The sequence below is a fragment of the Nicotiana sylvestris genome, chromosome 6, assembly GCF_000393655.2.
Source record: "Nicotiana sylvestris chromosome 6, ASM39365v2, whole genome shotgun sequence".
In the NCBI taxonomy this organism is placed as follows: Eukaryota; Viridiplantae; Streptophyta; class Magnoliopsida; order Solanales; family Solanaceae; genus Nicotiana; species Nicotiana sylvestris.
In genome coordinates this window covers 105,530,403-105,539,476 of record NC_091062.1, presented here as the reverse complement: position 1 = coordinate 105,539,476, position 9,074 = coordinate 105,530,403, and the positions used below count along the sequence as shown (strand labels likewise).

Genomic DNA, 9,074 nt, shown 5'->3' with positions numbered 1-9,074 from the left:
GACTCCCCGTGCTTCCAGCCCTGTTCGCTTCTACGGCTCCATAACTCCATCTGCGGGCTCGTGCTTGTGGCCCTTCCTTCGCAGGTGGGGTAGCACTAGAAATCGGAAATGCCAAAATAGTCTGAAATGACCCGAAATCTATTAGAAACACACTCGAGGCCCTGGGACACTGTCCAACCACACTGACCAATCCTAAAATATAATACAGACATACTCGATGCCTCAAATCAGACCGAACAACATCAAAACTACGAATCATACCTCAATTCTAGCCTATGAACTAATGGACTTTCAACTTCTAAAACTCATACCGAACCATATCAATTAAACCCATAATGACTTCAAATTTTGCATACAAGTTCCAAATGACATAATTGACCTATTCCAACTCCTGAAACTATAATCTGAATCTGATATCAATAAAGTTAAATCCCGATAAAACCTATGAACCTTCCAAACCTTCAACTCTCCAACTTTTGCAAAATATCACAAAATTAACCTTCGAATTACAATACAGACCTATTAACCAGAGTCGTCTATACAAAAATCAAACTCCGGTCAGCTCTTACAACTTAAGCTTCTAGCCTTGGGACTACATGTCCCAATTCACTCTAAAACCTCATCGAAATCGAATTAATAAGCCCCCCAAGTCACGTAATTACAATTATACATAAGTAATGCATCAACTAGGCAAAACAAGGCTAAAATACTCAAAATGATCGGCCGGGTCGTCACATTCAAGGATGTAAATGTTCAGTATTCTTAGAGGATCATGACATAATCTAGTTTTTTTGGTCCAACAGAAATACACTATATTATATTAAGGAGGTAAAATACAGGGAAGTCAGCTGGTATAGATAACATTTTGAAAAAATCCAAGGGGAGATGGGGGAGGACTCGGAGACGAGTCATTACAAAAAGTGGGATCCGTGGAGTAACTAGTTATCACACTACAACTAGTTGTGACATGTCGTAAATAAAGTCTTCAAAAGAGCTCTTATTGCAACACATCATGAACAAAAGGCAAAGGATAGCGAAAAAAGCGACGGAGTTGGACGTCAAATGTAAGCAACCATATTCAGAAAGCGTGTCAACAACTTTGTTCTGTTCCCTGTATGTATGTAGTACATGTGGATCACCCAGTTGGCGCAGTTGAAATCTGCAATATTGTAGCGAGGTATTGGTCTAGAGAGCATGTTGATGACTTCTAGCGCATCAAGTTCAATTACCAGAGGAGTAATACCTCGAAGGTTGACTAATTGGAGACCATGAAATAGTGTTATTAACTCCGTAGTGTAGCTATCCGTGGTTGATATATTTCCTGCAAAACCAACAATTCAGTTTCCCAAGGAGTCTCAGACAATTCCCCCAATTCCGTTATGTCCACTATGGGTAGATGTTGCACCGTCCCTATTAAGTTTAAAGAAACCCGTTGAAGGGCGTGCTAACGTAGATAAATAGAAGCTTTATTGAGTATTGGATGATTCGAGGAGGTTAAAAACTGGTATTCAATGGCTCTGTGGATGATTGTGTTGGAATTAGTAGCAGAAGCTAGATGGTTAAATAAATTATTATTTCTAGTTAACCAAAGAGACCAAATGGCAAAAGACATCAGACTAGTGAAGTTAATAGCGTAGGGTGTGGCTTGGTAGGTGGTAGTAAGTACATGCTTCAACCATGAGGACTTTGGAATAAAATGTGTAAAATGGTTTCTTCACTTTAGTGACAGAAAATACGTTAGGAGTTGAGTGATACCTAGATGATGATGGTAGGTATAAGCCAAAGAAAAAATTTAATTTTTGGCGGATGTGAAGGTGTCATATCCATTTGAAATTCTCAAATGTGTGGTGAAACGTTAGTCAGAATCTTGTACATGGAGCTGACTGTGAAGGTACCATGTGATATCGGGGCCATATAAAGGAGTCAGGTTGTGGGAAGTATAGTGATAAGGGAGTATAGAGGATTGATGTGGTAATTTCAGGTGGTAACTCGAAAGGAAGAGTGGACAAGTCCCAAAACCCATTATGAATATTGAGAGAGGCAGGATGACTAATGATATCGAGAGGCAAAGGCCCTACTATAAGTTGTCGTAGAGACAGACCATGAGAGATCCAACTATTAATCCAAAATTTAATTAGATGGCCATTACCAACGTTCCATTTCAGATCGTGTTGGCAGAACTGCCAACCATGAAGGATATTGCGCCAAGTGGAGGATGTGTAGCTAAAAGGCTTATGTGAGTATTTCGTAAGAAGAGTAGATGCCTAAAGGGATTTTGACACGGTAAGCATTAATTTTTTTGGATGCGTTTCTTGATGGCAAGGCCTCCCATGCTTTTGGGCATAGTCACGATAGCCCATTTGATCAAATATAACTTTCTCTTTTGGGCAGTGGTGCCACAAAAAAATTGCGTGGTATTTTTCTTGTTGTTTAGTGATGGAATGGGGTATAGAAAGATAGTGCATGATATGATTTAGTAAACTATTAATGGTTGATGAAATAATAGTAGTGTGACCCGCTAAGTTTAGACAAGAGGTTTTCCAGCCTCTAGTTTATACTAAAAATTATCCCGTAGGAATTGAAAGTCTCGTGGAGCCAGTCTCGTAGTGAAAATCGAAAAAATATTTGCCAAAGTTGCGTCCCTCTGACATACTTTAATATTGTAAAATGAACTCTTTCATATGTTGAGATCCATTGTTAGAGAAGAAAATTTTTTAGTTTGAAGATTTTGTTTTTTGGCCCGGAGCATTATTAAAAGCATTAAGAATGTCAATAATTGTGTGGCATCTTTTGACAGTTGCTTTACACATAAGAATGATATCATCAATGAAGAAAAGATGGGAAAGAGGGGCTCTCCTGCGACTTATTGTTATAGGAGCCCAAATTGTGTAATCGACTGCCATATTAATACGGCGAGATAGCATCTCCATACACAAGATATAAAGGTAGGGTGAAAGTTTGCGGGTTGACCTAACATATACCTCAAGATTGGATGAAGAAGGAAGTATGAGTACCATTGATTAGGACATAACTACTACTTGTAGTGATGCAAGACATAATTAATTTGATAATGGACATCGGAAAATTGAAGTACTGGAGGGTAGTGCAAATAAAAGACCATTCTAGTAGATCAAAAGCCTTTTCTAAGTCTAGTTTTAATAGCATATGAGCTACATTCCCTTTTATTGTTCTTGCAATGATTAATTATTTCTTGTACGATAGTGATATTGTCCGAGGCTCACTTGTTTTTTTTAAAACTAGACTGGGTGGGACTAATAATTCTGTCTAATATTGGTTTAAGACGATTGACAAGAATCTGGGTAATGATTTTGTAGGTCATGTTACAGAGACTGATAGGTTGATATTGAGTAATAGTAGTAGCATTTTAACTTTGGAATAAGACAAAGGAAAAGTCTATTAACATCCTCGGGAATAGTACCAGTGGTATATGCCTCTTGACAAAGAGTAATAACTGATGAACCCACTATGTTCCAGTATATTTGGAAGAAATAAGGATGTAAGGCATCTGGACATAGTGCCTTAAAGGATTGGATTGCAAGAAATTTAATTGTTACTAAGGGTTGAGTAAGCTTACTTATCTCTGGAGAGGATAATGCTACGTGATATAAGTTCTGTTCAGTCATCGAGGAATACTAGTAAAAATTAATTCTACGTAGTACGAGAATATAGTCTGATGGATTTGTGACTGGTCAAAATACTAGTTGTCCACACTCTCACGAAAAGAAGTAATGCGATTACGATGTTGCCAGTGTAATGTTATCAGGTGTAAGAATTTTGCGATGGCATTGCCGTCGTTGAGCCATTGAACTCCCGATTTACGTTATCAATAATCTTCTTCAAGGCAAATAAAGTGCTTACAATCAGCAATAAGAGTTTTTTCCAAGTATTGTAAGAAGACACTAGTAGAATATGTTGGTGAGGATTGAACACCATCCAAACGAGCAATAATAGTTCATTTTTGCCTAAAAATATTTCCGATGTTATCCCAACACTATTTCACAATATTAGAAAATTTAGGGTGATAGGTCCACATTGTTTCAAACCTGAAAATTTTAGTCGGAGGAAAAAATGGGAGGTTCAAAGGATAATAATAGAAGTTAATGGTCTGAGTGAGTGCGAGGCAAGTTGCGGACTATCTCTTCAGGAAAAAAGTTAAGTGGAGCATAATTTGAAAATAGTATATCAAGGCATTCAATAATTGTGTTGGTGTTTGCGTTTATTCGTCCAAATATGATGACTACCTTTGAAATCAAGATAAATTAACTTACAGTAGATAAGGCATTCGACATACCGATCAGCTCTATTATTATTTATAGGACGACCACGAAATTTTTTAGTTGATATAAGAATATCGTAAAAGTCGCCACCAATTAGCCAAGGGACTTTATAATGATCAAATAAACACATTAGATTATTCCATAATATATTTCGATTATCAGAGATTGAGCTAGCATAAATTACAGGAAATAGCCATTTGTGAGGATCAGGTAATACCTAGATCACGACGCATAATTCCTGTTATGTCATGGTTATTGCATCCACAATCAAAAGTTCGTTTTGCCAAAGCAAAACTATACCACCAGCATGTTTTATGGTAGTTGGTAAAATTAAAATCCGTGCATAAAAACTGGTGATCATGAAGATGTGTCTCGACTAGGACCATGAAAGAAGGTCGATGGTAGTTAAGAAGAGAACGGAAGTTTCTTATAAAGTAAGCATTTTGAGCCCCACGACAGTTCCATATCATAAAATTCATGGAGGGATGGTGTAGAGGCGGATCAGGTTAATTGGGTAGAGCAAAAAGACCCTCCTGGTTCAAGTTTGGTGAGTTCTCCAGAAATTGTTGTGATACCTCCTTGAGTGAAGGGTTCAATACTATTGCATATTTGTTGATATCCTGGTTTATGGTAGGTCGAATGGTCAGCGAGCATTTGTAGAGATTTGGAGGACATTGAAGACGAATCTTTTTTGCATATTGCTCTTTGAGTATGAAGATTTGCACAATATTAGTGGAGCTCTATCCAACCTGATTTCCCAAAAAAGTACCATTTCGTCGATGATCTCCTACTGATTGTGTATGGCGGGTTTTCATAGATTGTAAGGGGTATGAGGGTTGGGATGAGAAGGTAGTTGGAAGACTGCATAAGGGTTATTGTTGGGGTTCAGAATTATTCGGGGAATGGCAAAATGTTGTTGTGGATTCAGGTTCGTAAAGAGAGTTCCTAAGGTTGGTGCATGGAAAATGGTAGTTCTATCAGGAGTGGAGGGAGTATCACTGCTTGAGGTTGGGCCATTTTCCAACGATACTACATGAGGGAGTCCATCCCCATCCTTATGCCCTCTGATATTATTTAAGCAAGGTATGCTGGGTCTTGGAGCGTTACTAGAATTTCTTGTCCGTTGAGAGTCAGGCAAAAAAAGAGTGAGTATCCCGTTAGACCTATCTCCAACCAGTCTCCGGGTGCAGGTTTGGAGTCGAGTTGTGAGTGATGTACGATGGAGGGTTTTTCGGAGGTGATGGTGAAGAGGAAGGTGCATCCATCATTATTACTAGAACTAGGAGTAAGAAAAGTGTCAGTGAAACTTTCTGTAGGATCAAAACACTTAGTTGTAGAGGGAATTAATAGAGTAGTAGAAGGAGTATCTATTTGCGATTGTGATTGTTCTGCATGAGACTCTATGGGGGTAGGGGTATTAGGGGTAGACGACTCAGGTAAACCCTAGGAAATTGAAATCCTACATGGAGGGGGAGTAGGAGGATTTGTGTAATTTGCAACAATAACAGGAAACGTAATTTGTGATATTCGTTGAGGGTAGGCGATAAAAGGTTAGGGGTGAAAATATCGTTCACTTTTTCAGTGGTTTGGTTCTCAGAAAGGTAAAAATTGCACGGGGCGTCCTATTTGGTCGCCCCCATTGAACCTATACCCATTTTCTTATAAACTTTTAACTTGTACCCACTTTTTAAATAACTTCAACCCACTTTCTCCTCCTCCTTCTCCTCCTTCGTTTTCTTCTTCTTCATCATCTTTCTTCTGTTGTTGTTGGTGCTGCTATGGAACTTAAGTTCATGGGATAATTGCCATAAATATGTTTATCAAATTTTTTAAAAACAAATTAGAAACAATGTTTTGATCCCGCTATCTGAAAGCTGCAGTAATTAAGTGTAGCCTGAATATCAGGCTAGAGAGAGAGAGAGAGATGGGTACTGGTAATTTTTTTCATTTAATGTAATTGAGGTGTGTATCTTTGTGCTTTAATATGTGAGCCAGAAATGGTAGTATCGTTTTTTTGGTATTTAGTAACTGGTAGAGCACTGCTATGCTTTTTGAGTTTCTTTGTTGCTTAGTTACAAGTTCGACTCTCTTCTCCTCCAGAAGGGAAAGGAATTAAAATGTACTAGTGAAAAGATTTAATGCAAGGCTTTTGTGTCTCATTTTTCATTTCCTGATGAGCGACTTGGCTGGTGTAATTGGCCATATTAAAAAAAAACTTCAGCTCTAAAGCTGAAGTTTCCCAGTTACAATACAAAAACTTCAGCTCTATTCCCGTTACAGCACAGAAACTTCAGCTCTACAGTTACAGCACAAAAACGAAGTTTCCCAATTACAACACAACACAGTTAGATTTGTAATATTTTAATCAGTGAAGTGCACCCTTTAGACAAATAGAGTGCCATTTTATGCTTATTATAACTTTATTTGGAACAGTTTGTTGTAATCTTTCATTTGGTTTCTTTCTTTAATTTAATATCCTAATGAACTGTCCATAAAGAACAGTTGGTCGTTCCATTCGTCATATTGTAGTTTATGATCTGTCCTACCTACAATTATTTGTAAGTTCAAAACACTGTTAAGTTGTCAACTTTGAACTTATATGTGTTAAACTAAAACCCTGACCTATTACAAAATATGCATTAAAAAACAGTGGAGTGGGTAGCTTAATGGACAAAATAATTAGGACAAAATAATGAATGTCCCCACAGCTTGGAAACCATCCAATTCATAGCTAAAGTTTTTCAGTTACAATACAAAAACTCCAGCTAAACTTCCGGTTACTAGAATGCTCAAGTATTGCGTGATTGTCTTTGCTACTTCAGCCCCGTGTGCTGAAGTTATGCGAAAAAGCGGATACGCTTGCAAATTTTTTTGCAAAACGAAAACAAGTTAAAATATGACACAAAAAATGGATATAGATGCAAATGTCTATCAAAAAGAGTGGCCATCGTGGTTGGTTCTAAGTGGGGAAGGGGGTGATTAGGTAGTGTTACGAAGAAAGGGCCTAGCAGTTAGTGGGTTGTTTTGGCTCATTATTGGGCCTGTCAGCGAGGGTAATTTGGACTTGGGCTGTAGAGTTAGTTTGTGGCGGGTTGAGGGGCTCTTTGTGTTTTGGTCCAGTGATGTTGGGATCAAGCTCCATTAGGGTGGATGATGGAGTAGAAGGGGAATTAAGATGAGCTAAAGAATTTTTGACGGAATTAGAGTGACCAGGGAAATTATGAGTAGTAGAGGTGATTGTCTTGTTTAATTCAAGGAGATTAAGATTAATAGAATTAAAAAATTGTGGAGGGTCAATCTTGTCATTGAGGGGAGTAGTAGGGTTGGGGATCGATGACAGAGAAAACTTACCTGTAGAGCGTGAGGACGCCTTGGTTGTATTGTCTGATGAAGTCGACAGAAATGGGTCAGCCATAGTTGTATGAACCCGATTGTGATTGAAGGTGCGAGACTTCGAAGGACGACCAAATTTGTTGGGGAAAGAAACTGTGTGCCACGGAGATTCAAACTAAGTGTCTGGTAGTGTGGTAGTGGGAGTAAGCTTGGGAGGGGAAGCATGTTTTAAGGAGGATGAGGCAATGGGTAGTAAGGTGGAGGTGTATAGACAAAATGCGGGCAGGAGCAAAAATTGTGGCCAAACCTTCCGCAATATGTGTACGATAAATTAAAGCCCTCGTAGAGAATTAATTTTTTATAGTGACCTATAAAAACATGAGGTTTAAGGGTTTTTCTTAAGGGACTTCAATACATAGGTGAGCATAATGAATCTTGGTAGTGGTAAATGTGAAAGTATCGATCTTGAGTAATTGGACAATATTATTACCCACTCGGTAAAGGATTTCACTATCATAGTATTCTGTAGGTAATTCAGACAATCATAACTACATAGATGGATAGGTGAGTTGTGTATTAGAACCTATAAACTTAGGTTCCCACTGTCGTACCGAAAGAAAATGGCCAAGGATGAACCAAGGGCCGTCATAGAGAGTCTGCTGAATATTTTCTACATTCTTAAATTTAGTGAGATAGAATTGTGAGCCTAAATCGACTAGATGAAATTCTTCTGTACGTTTCCAAAGGCCTTGTATTTTTTATTTGAGGAGGGTGTGACCGACAGATTTGCCGAAGAGCTTAACAATGATGGAGAATTTCCATGGGAAACATAATCTTTGTTTACTTTGGAGGATAGTGGAATGAAGCTATCAATGTTTTGCGAAATTTCCATTTAATTGGTGAGATTTATATCATGGTGAATTGGTTGGTCTAATGTGGGAAAGGGTTTAATTGAAGAGTTATTGATAAAAGTATGTAAAGAAGATTAACCTGAAGGTGTGGACATGGGTGCATCTGTCCCGACTCGGAATTCCCAACATCAGGGTCGTGATGGTGCTAACATCTACTTGCTAGGCAAGCCGACGTTAGATAATCTATTAATCAATTTTTTGACAGTTATTATAAGGTGATGATAATTAACAATTAGTAACTCAGAAATGAACACAGTAATAATATAATAACGTGGTATTAAACTGCTCCCAGAAATTTAGAGTCACAAGTACATGAGTATTTAGAATAGTACAAACATAGTCTGAAGTAAAATATAATACTGTCTGAACTATAATAATAGTAAGGCATGGTATAAGGGGACTTCAGGGATTGCGAACACCAGCACCTCTACCTCAAGTCTCTTGTAGCTGTCAATCCAAGCAATCTCCACTATGCGCAGATGGGACCAACACTAATATCTACACAAGAAATACAAAATTATAGCATGAGTAC

The 9,074-nt window shown here is 38.1% G+C and overlaps 1 long non-coding RNA gene across 1 annotated transcript; it reads right to left on the bottom strand.

The window, feature by feature from the left end:
- Window positions 1-731: 731 nt before the first annotated feature.
- LOC104233168 (uncharacterized) lies at window positions 732-8,015 on the bottom strand. Its single transcript, XR_011400175.1, has 2 exons — window positions 7,650-8,015; window positions 732-1,321 (listed from the first exon to the last, which is right to left on the bottom strand). It is a non-coding gene; the product is annotated as an uncharacterized lncRNA (long non-coding RNA).
- Between the last annotated feature and the right edge of the window lie 1,059 nt (window positions 8,016-9,074).